We start from the raw sequence: 9,487 nt of genomic DNA, 5'->3' as shown, positions 1-9,487 counted from the left end.
ATATAATAGAGATATGGAATATATAGAAAGCATAAATAAAAAAATACAAATCACCCATGACTTACCTTCCAAAGATACACATTAGTATTAGTTTTAAATATTTCATTGCACATATTTTTGCATCTGTTTTAAAGGATTATGTTCTTATGGTGTGCATAATTATGCACCTTTTGTAAAAAATTAACCTTAAAATGTAGAATAAACAAGTAGAAACACGAAAATATCAGACAGTAATACTTATTACACAGAGAATTAAATTGTGGTGATGTGATTGAAAGTCACTGAGTGGATTTTTAAATTGCGTTGTCAATGAAGGCTCTCTATGGAGGTTCTACGTAATCTTAGAATATATGGCAAGCACTGTAATTAGCTGCAGGAAAAAACAGGTGATTATCAGTGCAAGCTATGGAAACAGTGGTGCACAGATCTCCTGACAGGATCAAACTCAGCATGTTTGAGGAACAAGAACAAAAGACAGCCTGACTGGATTGTAGTGGCAGGTTCAAGAGTAATAGATGAGACGAGACAAGATCATGCATAATCTGGTATTCGTGGGTATGGAGTTTTGTAAATGGGCAAGGCTACAAGGGGAATACTTCCTTAGCCCTTATAGTAGCACAGGTGAGGGGTAATGCTGGCTCCCCCTGCTGTGGCTACAGCAGAGACACAAAGAGTGGTGAGTTCAGGGGTCATTTTAATAGCAGGGACTTCAAGATTTACTAATGGTTTAGATCTAGAGAATTAAGAAGGAGGAAGAATCTTGGGTGACACCTAGATTTTGATTTAGAAAAACTAGTCATGTGCCACATAATGTTTCAATCAACAATGGACCATATGGATGACAGTGGTCTTGTAAGAGTATAATGGAGCTGAAAAATTCCTATTGCCTAGAGATGTCATAGCTGTTGTAACATCATAGCACAACATATTACTCACATATTTGTGCTGATGCCAGTGTTATTACAGAAGAAAAATTGAAAAATAAAGTTAGTGTAGCCTAAGTGTACAGTGCTTATAAAGCCTGCAGTAGTGCACAGTAATGTCCCAGGCCTTCACATTTACTCACCCATCATTAACTGACTCACCCAGAGCAACTTCCAGACTTGTAATCTCCATTCATGGCAAATGCCATATATAGGTGTACCCTTGTTTTATCTTCTATACTGTATTTTTACTATACCTTTTCTATATTTAGATATGTTTAAATACGCACACACACTTACCATTGTGTTACAGTTGTCTACAGCATGAAGTACAGTCATGTGCTGTATAGGTTTGTAGCATATGACAATAGTTTATAGCATATACGCTGGTGTGTAGTAGACTATCCCATCTAGGTTTATGTAAGTACACTCTATGATGTTTGCACAACAATGAAATTGCCTAATGCTGCATCTCTCAGAATGTATTCCTGTCATTAAGTGATGCATGAGTGTACACGGATGATGGCTTAGTGTGATTTACTCATCCTGGCATGTCTAAGACTTTCCCAGTTTCAGCACTGAAAGTGCTGTGTCCTGGGAAAACCCTTAGTCCTAGGCAAATTGGGACAGCTGTTCAAACTAAATATGACTTAATGTGAAGCAGGTTTTATTGTGGTGGGTGGGAAGAACAAGAACCAACAGTCATATTTTAGGTTTTTGGTATTTTGAAGTATGACATGCCTTTACACATCAGAGTTGAAGGAGGAACATTAATAGGACAGAAATAAGAATGATGAAGTATCATTTTAGATATCAGAAAAGAATCATGGAGGGAATAATCCAGTTCAGATGTCTTGTATTTCAATTGTTCTGTATTGCTGAAAACATTGCATAATCATGATCTGCTTAAGAAATTCAGATGCCTATTGTTTGCTTATGGATGTTGATTATTATAACAGACTGCTTCCCAAATAGTCAGGTGGTTGAATTGTTATTGAATTACTCAAAATATTTCTGTTTAAACCAAGTGACAATGGTATCAGATTCTGATTATCAGAAGTACTGATTCAAGGAAAAAAGTTATGTGTATTTGCATAAGACATTACGTATTCATTAAATGTCAACATGTTCAAAAATCCCTTACTTATAGCTACTTTTCCTCTAAATCCTGTATCGTTTGTCCTCAATGTTTCCTGATCTTTTCCTTCACAAAGTCTTCAAGTACTTTGGATGTCAGTTTAAGTAGTTTATCCCAAAGGTAGAAAACTGAAGCAAGGCCTGCTCTGTTTAGTTGTAACCACCGATTAAGTACTCTAAATGTGAAAGAGGTATGGGAAAGGGATAGGAATTTTGTGATACCAAAGTTCTTCTAAGAGAAAATTTTGCCTTATGGTACCTTGTTACATGGCATTTTGCTTATTGAACAGGGAAACAAAATTGTGGGAAGTGGTTGGAAACTTTAGAGTCATGGAGTACAGATGAACGTTCTGTCTGAATTGCCATATACATATGCATTTGTATTTAAGAACTTCTGGCTAGGTGCGGTGGCTCACGCCTGTAATCCCAGCACTTTGGGAGGCCAAGGTGGGCAGATCACCTGAGATCAGGAGTTCAAGACCAGCCTGGCCAACATGGTGAAACCCCTTCTCTACTAAAAATACAAAAATTAACCAGGCGTGGTGGCGGGTGCCTGTAATCCCAGCTACCCGGGAGGCTGAAGCAGGGAGAATTGCTTGAACCCGGGAGGTGGAGGTTGCAGTGAGCCGAGATTGCACCACTGCACTCCAGCCTGGGCAACAGAGCGAGACTCTGTCTCGAAAAAAAAAAAAAAAAAAGAAGAACTTCAGTCAATTCTATGTATATAATCATTCACTCTTCTGTATGTAGATCCTTAATAGACAAAGTCATTCATTTTGTTTTCAAACACTTATTGATAATTTTATTCATAAGCATTCTCCTCATTGATATAAATAGAGCAATTCTAAAAATTTCCCAAGCCCAAAATATTTCCTCCCCTCTAGTTCTTCAGTTGAACTTATGATTTTCACATGGTTATACAGTTGGATTCTTTTAGTATAGTCACTGAAGACTTTTAAAAACAGAAATACTGGGCCGGGTGCGGTGGCTCACACCTGTAATCCCAGCACTTTGGGAGGCCAGGGTGGGCGGATCACTAGGTCAGGAGTTCAAGACCAGCCTGGGAAACATAGTGAGATCCTGTCTCTACAAAAAATACAGAAATTAGCTGGGTGTAGTGGTGCCTGTACCTGTAGTCCCACCTACTTAGGAGGATTGCTTGAGTGCAGGAATTCCGGGCTACAGTGAGCTATCACTGTGTCACTGCACTCCACCCTGGGTGACAGAATGAGACCCTGTCTCCAAAAATAAATAAATAAAATTTAAAAAATGAAACACTTACTAGTGTGGACACATTAATGAATGATCATTAGCATATTTAAAATCATTTATCAGCTTATCTACAAGGACTTGAATAATCAGTACATAGAACAGGCATCCTTTTGATGAGAGATGGAAAACAGAAGGTACAATTTCATAATGAGCTTGATCCCTAGGGAAATAAGAGCTTGAATATCCTATTACAGTGGAGACTGCTAGTCACTGAAAACAGTAGGAAAGCGACAACTTTCACCAGGACATACCTGCTTATGAAAAGACAAATAATGTGGAGATTGCCTCAGAATCATGTGTTGAAGGCATGCTATTTACCTCCTAACTTCTTTTCTAAAATGTGATATTAGCATACATTGATGTAGCCCTTCTTAGGTCCTGATCAAAACAAAGATAGGGCAATAGTAATAAGGTAAGATGAGGAGAACAGATATGCTGTTAGTGTAACAATATATTGATGTTATATCATTAAATTATCAATTTTACCAAGAAAACAATTTATGATTTTTTTTTCATTATACCATTTCAGTTCATCCCTGCCTGCTACACTCAGAATCTGAAGCCCCTTACCTTAATGGGCGTCATGAGATTGACAGGAAAAGGAAGCTGGACTTGTGAGAATGGAAGGGATCTGAGAAGACTGGAAGAACAACGGTGAAGTAAAATAGAAAGAGTGAGAACACTGGGTGGTCCAATCTGATGGAGATTCATCTCGATGGTAGGAAAAGGAAGAGTTTGGGAAAATGAAGTAAATAGTGGTTCTGGGCTATCTATGGGCTTAATAATTAAATTTTCTAAGAAGTTTGCTTTCATGCAATTGATCTTTATCTCAGTATCTACCTATGGCAGATCTTAAAAAAATATGTTGTTCAATGTTTTCATTTTAGAGATGAGGAAATTGAGGTTTGGGGAATTTAAGAGACCTGCTAATGATTAATAGTTAAATTTACATATTTTAAAAACTGATATTTTTTCCTTCTATGCCACAGGGTTTTGGTTATTATCTTTCAGCAAGTTAGCTACAAGAGAAGGGACCAGCTTTCTGGTAAAGCTGAAATCACTGAAAAAACAAACAAAATCTCATATAAATCTCTAGCTTGTAATATGCTTGGAAAGATTATTTTGGACTAGACAGCCCCCCAAATCAACATTATCCTCATCCTCATCAACAAAGAATAAAGATTTAGGAAAATTGCTTAGAGTATTTAATAAAATAGCTTGTTTCAGACAAAGATACTTAAGGGACTTTCTTCCAGAGAGAAAAAAAATCTGAAATTACACAGAATGATTTTATATAACAGGAAATGAGACAATGAGACTCATTCTGTCCTTCTCAGTGCCGAGTCCAATGACTTAGATTTGTGATTTGTGTGAGCATAGGAGCAGGGTAGGTACTCTGTATCTACTGTTTGTTTGGATGTTCCATTTTAAAGGGATAAGCCATTTGAATTCCCAGAGTTAATAAAAGCCAACTCAATGACATGACAGCGCCTCAGAAGTGAGAACATTATAAGTAAGGTTTATGTTCTATTTAATGTTGTTTTTAATGGAGCAACAACAAACATTTCTTTTATTGAGGAGATTTGCTTACATTTTGTCTAGTAGAAACAAAATGGGTCAAGCATATGATAAAGTTAAATAAGATAATTGTGAAAAGGGAGAAAATAAGCAACAACTGGAAAATATATACTAAAATATTTAATTGACCAAGATTGGAAATAAAAAGTGGGCATAGGGAAATTTTATGCTAGGAAATGAAAACAAGCCATTTTAAAAAGATTGTGTTATATTAAGGCTATGTGATCAAAAAACAGACATAAACTAATAGCAAAAAAAAAAAAAAAAAAAAAAAAAAAACTGTGAAGAAAGAAAAGCTCACTTCGGTTCCCTAGGAGTCAACTCTAGTCTGGTACTTCTTCACATGAATTTAAATCTAGGGTAAAAATGTTGTTTTTCATTGCTTAAGTCAGTTTGGCAAATTTGTAGTTTTGATATAAGTCAGATTTGCAATTGACTCGTGGAAATTGATTGTGCAATGGCCATACTGTGCGTTTCTGCTGAATGACACAAAGCCACTTAGAATTATTTGAGGGCTGAGGTTAACCAGTTATTGGGTTTACTGCTGCTGCTGCTCTGCCTTTGACCAGAGAAGCAGAGGAGAAAATGGCTAGTCAAGAGTGATAACTGAGACAAATACCTACCTTAGGAGTGATAACTGAGACAAATACCTACCTTAGTCATCTCTCACCTTCTCAGAGTACTTTATTAATTTTGGCTTGTGTTTCAAATTTGGTCCTTAATTTATATGTAACTGGGCATTTTCTATTTAAATATCTCCTTCAAAAGATGGAAACTGCTTGAAGGCAAGGACTTTGTGTCAGGTTTCTTTGTAACCCCCCTAACACTTACCACACAGTAAGAGATTCCACCAGCTGGTCCTTTGTTCATTGTCAGTGAAATTAAAACTCAGTGACACAGAGCTAATAATATCTCCCCTAATGTTTGCACAGCATAACTGAGATACAATTTGTCTCTTATATTATCTAGTATCTTGGACATTAGTAACAATCCAGAAATATTTTGCATTTTGTGAATTTAAAACATTTAAATGATTTGAGGCTAACAGCTCTAATTTAGAAGCAGAAAACTAAATCTTAAATTGTCTGAATTGGTACTTACAGAAAAGTATTGCTAACTTTCCTCTCAGAAACCAAATAATGTTTAGGTCACAAGAGATCATTTTAAAAAGTGGTGAACCAGTGGTTGTTGAAAAGGGCCATGGAATGATGTCATGATTCATTTTTTTTCACAGCAAAATGTGAAGACAAGCCTTCAGTTCCCTTCTTGACCACCAGCATGGAACTAAACAATTAAACCTGTCAGAAAAGAAAAAGCTGCTGTATTTTAAGGTACAGTTTCATGCATTGTTTTAACTTTCTCTCTGGCTACTTATAGGAGCTTGAAAAAATAGAAAGGCCAGGAAATATGTACCCTGGGAGCCAAACTCAAACTGCAAACTCAGCTTCCAGTTCTCTCAATAAGCCTGGGGTTTAGCTTGAGTGACAGTGGAATCCCCAGCCAGCCAATTAGAGCGTGGTTGAATTGGAGTAAGGCTGAGAGATGCAAGAAACAAAGTCATGCTAGAATGTACAGGTGGGTGAGGAGTACTGGGAAGTGCACTGCAGCTGGCAGAAGTGATTAGGCTTGATTTAAATTGAGTTTCCTAACACTGGTACTAGAGCAGGGAACAGCCAGATTTACATGGAATGGATGGGATTTTTTCCTGAACAGTAGCTGCCATAAAAGCAGAGTTAGAAATGAGCATGACGCAAACCACTGGGAAGGGCTCATAAGCCACATTTCACTTTTACGACACTCTGTAAATGGCATTCCATACAGATTTTGCATGGGTTTCTTGCAATCCGAAATCAGCGTTTCTGTGAGTGGTGAATGTGCCTTTTTATAATCGATATGAAAGAAAGAGTTTATTTTTAAGGCAGTTAATAGTTTTGAGAATTTGTGCAGTTTGTAATAACTAAATATCAGTTCTAAAACCTTGAATGTTGTATTTTTTTTTAACCAAACTGGCTATTGTTTTCATGATTTTTCTTCTACAGTTTATAAAATCAGCGATGGCTCATACAAGGGAATTTTCTTCTTGGGCAAATAGAAAAATATTTGTAATATGTATTACAAGTACTAAGTATGTGAGCAGATATTTTATGTTTACTTCAAATTCCTGTCTTTCTGTCTTACAATGCACATGGCCCCTTTGCTTCCTATAAGCAATCCTTTTCAGGCGGCATGTACAAAGTGTGACTTTTCTTCTCTCAAATGTTTGTCTTATAGGTCTCTCAGTAATAGATTAAACTGTTGTCACTTATCTAATAAAGATAATATTTTTTCTCAGGAAATTCTTATTTACTGTCCTCTTTAGATATCTCAATGGCAATATTCTATATCAATAGGAGCTGTGATAAACTGAAAAGCATTGCACCCAACAAACATACATTCTGTTTACATACAGAGATTGTAATGTAGTTTCTATATTTCAGAACATAAACTGTTATTTTAAAGCCTCTTTTACTAGCAAGTTTTAAAATAATTTCTTAAAAAAAGAGATTCACATAGTCAAAAAATTGATACTAAACAACTGTTACTTTTCTTCTTTGAAAGAGACATTAATTGAACTTTTCCTATCATCATGATTAATACGGTAACACTGTAGATTTTTCATTCATTCCTTGTTGTCAACAGCTGAGAAATAAAGTGATGATATGACAGCTATATAGGCATTTGTTTTGTACAACTGGTAGAAAAAATTGTACAGAAACTCAAATAAACAGCCACTGCAAAAAGTAGAAGAAAACCCAAAAATATGACATTGCTATGGTTTGAGTGTTTGTGCTCTTCTGAATTTTTATATTGAAACTTAATTCCCATTCTGGTGGTATTAAGAGGCAGACCATTTGGGGAAGTAGTTATTTCATAAATGGGATTAGTGTCCTTACCATGGAGGCTGCAGCTTCCTGGCCCTTCCATTTCTTCTGTCATGTGTGAACACAGTGTTTATGCCTTCTGTCTTTTCCACCATGTGAGAACGCCTCAACAAAAGGCCATCTATAGAATAGCCCTTATCAGATGTCAAATGTACTGGCACCATTATCTTGGACTTCCCAGGCCTCCAAAACTAGAACAAATAAATTTCTATTACTTATAAATTACCTAGTCTATGGTATTTTGCCATTGTACCAAAAACAGACCAAGACTGGCATGTATCATTTTAATTATTTAATCAGTTATGTACTATTAGTTTTACAAAAACTATTCTAATACCAAGATAATACATAAACAATATTTGGTGTGTGATATGGTTTGGCTGTGTCCCCACCCAAACCTCATTTTGAATTCCCACATGTTGTGGGAGGGACCTGATGAAAGGTAATTGAATCATGGGGACATGTCTTTCCCATGCTGTTCTCACAAGATTTGATGGTTATAAAAAGAGGGAGCTTTCCACACAAGTGCTCCTCTCTGCCTGCTGCCATCCATGTAAGACGTGACTTGCTCCCCCTTGCCTTCTGCCATGATTGTGAGGCTTCCCCAGCCTCGTGGAACTGTAAGTCCAACTAAACCTCTTTCTTTTGTAAATTGCCCAGTCTCAGGTATGTCTTTACTGGCAGTGTGAAAACAGACTAATACAGTATGTATATGTTATAGATAAATAGTTTGAGTTCTGACTTCTGAAATAAATAGTTCTTAAACTGGGTAAAGCTATCAGAGTTTCACAAGATAGACAAAATTAATGAGAGTTTTAAAATATACCTAAACTTATTGTCTAGACATCCAGAATCTACTTCATTTCAATAAATATTGCAGTTTCTGCTAAATCCACGTGCATCTTTTTTCTTTGTTTCAACTTTTAGGTACATATTTACCCTTTAATTCTATATTTAAGGTAACAGAGACATAGACTTGAGAAGACAACTTAGTTCCCTAGCTCTGCAACTTACTAGGCTTGTGTCTTTGGGTAAGTTAATTAATGTGATCTTGCCTCAGTTTATAGTTTATACCTCATCTAAAAATTGAGAGTACAGACTCTTTTGGGTTATTATAAAAAATTAAATGACATAAAGTAATTACAATACTGCTAACACTTAACAAATGTTTACTACCATGAATTCAGGCCTAGAATTTAAGTGTAGCATCACCTAACAACCCACAAATATATCAATGAAGTTACAGTGAAAAAAGTGCCTAATACTGAAAAGTATACTGCTAAGCTATTAAGGGACTTAAAAATTGCATTTAATATCTCAATATAATTTCCATATAACTCAGAATTTCCACACCTGTTTGAGAAAAATAATATGTATCTACACAAAAACTTACATAATTCATAGACTCTTTATCCTTGCTATGGTATGAATTTTTGTCTCCTTCAAAATTCATGTTGAAACTTAATTCCTAATGTGGCACTATTGGGGGAGGGGGGTGGCTTTAAGAGGTAACTGGGTCACGAGGACTCTGCCCTCATAAATGACCTAATCTCCTGCATGGATTATCACTGGAGTGGGACTGATGGCTTTATAAGAAAAGGAATAGAGACTTGAGCTAGCATATTAGTATGGTCAGTCCCCTTGCCATGTGATGCC

This window comes from Rhinopithecus roxellana, chromosome 7 (assembly GCF_007565055.1).
Source record: "Rhinopithecus roxellana isolate Shanxi Qingling chromosome 7, ASM756505v1, whole genome shotgun sequence".
NCBI lineage: Eukaryota > Metazoa > Chordata > Mammalia > Primates > Cercopithecidae > Rhinopithecus > Rhinopithecus roxellana.
Note: the sequence above shows the minus strand (reverse complement) of the source record.